We start from the raw sequence: 2,500 nt of genomic DNA, 5'->3' as shown, positions 1-2,500 counted from the left end.
AGAGACAGAGTCCGGCCCGGCTGCTTTGCGTGGATTCTGCCTCTTGAAAAGCCCATTAACTTCTCCCTCCTGAAAGGAGAGAGTCGTTTCTGTAGTATGGGTGGGGGATGGGGCCTCTTGGGTGGGAAGGGGTGGTTCAGGACAGTCCAATTGTCTTTCAAATCTACGGTAGAACTCGTTCAGGTCGTTGGCTAGGCGGGAGTCGTTAGTGGTGTGGGGCGCTCTGGGTTTGTAGTTGGTGATGTGCCTGAGCCCTTTGGCAGACAGAAGCAGCGTCGTTAGTAGAGAACTGGTGTTTTAGTGTCTCTGAGTACAGTCGTTTAGCCTCTCTCACCGCTTTGCTAAACCTGTTCTTCGACTCCTTGAATCTGTCTCTATCCCCACTCCTAAACGCTTCCTCCTTCTCCAACCTCAACCTTTTGAGCTTTGCTGAGAACCAGGGCTTGTTGTTGTTAAAGTTCACCCTGGTACGTGTTGGGATACAGCAGTCCTCACAGAAGCTGATGTACACAGCCTCTGTGAGTTCATCCAGACTATTGGTAGCAGTCGTGAACATATCCCAGTCAGTACAGTCTAAGCACGCCCGCAAATCTTCCACAGCCTCACTGGTCCACTGTTTAGATGTCCTCACAGCAGGTTTACAGAGTTTTAGTTGCTGCCTGTATGCACGAATCAGGTGGACCAAGGGAGTTCTGTGCGAGCCGAACAGCCCCGTGACCCACAAGAGAAACATCCCCGCCAAATTCGAGCGTTTGACGGGGTCTATCCGTGAAAAAATATTCACGTTTTTGAGTGCACATGCATTTCTGCTGCAAATGCCTCTGGAAGTTTCATGCCGTTCGTATGCCAATTGTGGCAACACGAAAATGACCCGTTTTCCCATTCCGAGGGATTTCTGTGCGACCCTAACAGCCCCGTGAGCCACAAGAGACACATCCCCGCCAATTTCTAGCGTTTCACGGGGTCTATCCGTGAAAAATATAGACGTTTTTGAGTGCACATGCATTTCTGCTGCAGATGCCTCTGGAAGTTTCATGCCGTTCGTACGCAATGTGGCAACACGAAAATGACCCCTTTTCCCATTCCGAGGGATTTCTGTGCGACCCTAACTAACAGCGCCCGTGAGCCACAAGAGAGACATCCCCGCCAATTTATAGCGTTTCACGGGGTCTATCCGTGAAAAATATAGACGTTTTTGAGTGCACATGCATTCCTGCTGCAAATGCCTCTGGAAGTTTCATGCCGTTCCTATGCAATGTGGCCACACAAAAATGACCCGTTTTCCCATTCCGAGGCATTTCTGTGCGACCCTAACAGCCCCGTGAGCCACAAGAGAGACATCCCCGCCAACTTCTAGCGTTTGACGGGGTCTATGCGTGAAAAATATTAAAATTTTTGAGTGCACGTGCCTTTCTGCTGCAAATGCCTCTGGAAGTTTCATGGCGTTCCTATGCAATGTGGCAACACGAAAATGACCCCTTTTCCCATTCCGAGGGAGTTCTGTGCCACCCTAACAGCCCCGTGAGCCACAAGAGACACATCCCCGCCAATTTCTAGCGTTTCACGGGGTCTATCCGTGAAACATATAGAAGTTTTTGAGTGCACATGCATTCCTGCTGCAAATGCCTCTGGAAGTTTCATGCGGTTCGTACGCAATGTGGCAACACGAAAATGACCCGTTTTCCCATTCCCAGGGATTTCTGTGCGACCCGAACAGCCCCGTGAGCCACAAGAGACACATCCCCGCCAATTTCTAGCGTTTCACGGGGTCTATCCGTGAAAAATATCAATTTTTTTTTGACTGCACATGCATTTCTGCTGCAAATGCCTCTGGAAGTTGCATGCGGTTCGCATGCAATGTGGCGACACGAAAATGACCCGTTTTCCCATTCCGAGGGATTTCTGTGCCACCCTAACAGCCCCGTGAGCCACAAGAGAGACATCCCCGCCAATTTCTAGCGTATCACGGGGTCTATCCGTGAGAAATATTCACTTTTTTGAGTGCACATGCATTCCTGCTGCAAATGCCTCTGGAAGTTTCATGCGGTTCGTATGCAATGTGGCGACACGAAAATGACCCGTTTTCCCATTCCGAGGGATTTCTGTGCCACCCTAACAGCCCCGTGAGCCACAAGAGAGACATCCCCGCCCACTTCTAGCGTTTCACGGGGTCTCTCCGTGAAAAATATCACATTTTTTGAGTGCACATGCATTCCTGCTGCAAATGCCTCTGGAAGTTTCATGCGGTTCGCATGCAATGTGGCGACACGAAAATGACCCGTTTTTTCCCATTCCGAGGGATTTCTGTGCCACCCTAACAGCCCCGTGAGCCACAAGAGACACATCCCCGCCAATTTCTAGCGTTTCACGGGGTCTATCCGTGAAAAATATTCAATTTTTTGACTGCACATGCATTTCTGCTGCAAATGCCTCTGGAAGTTTCATGCGGTTCGCATGCAATGTGGCGACACGAAAATGACCCGTTTTCCCATTCCGAGGG

The sequence above is a fragment of the Petromyzon marinus genome, unplaced genomic scaffold, assembly GCF_048934315.1.
Source record: "Petromyzon marinus isolate PM22_M1 ecotype Great Lakes invasive population unplaced genomic scaffold, UKy_Petmar_22M1.pri1.0 PM_G_Scaffold_154, whole genome shotgun sequence".
NCBI classification, from domain to species: Eukaryota; Metazoa; Chordata; class Hyperoartia; order Petromyzontiformes; family Petromyzontidae; genus Petromyzon; species Petromyzon marinus.
This window is presented reverse-complemented; position numbering follows the sequence as displayed.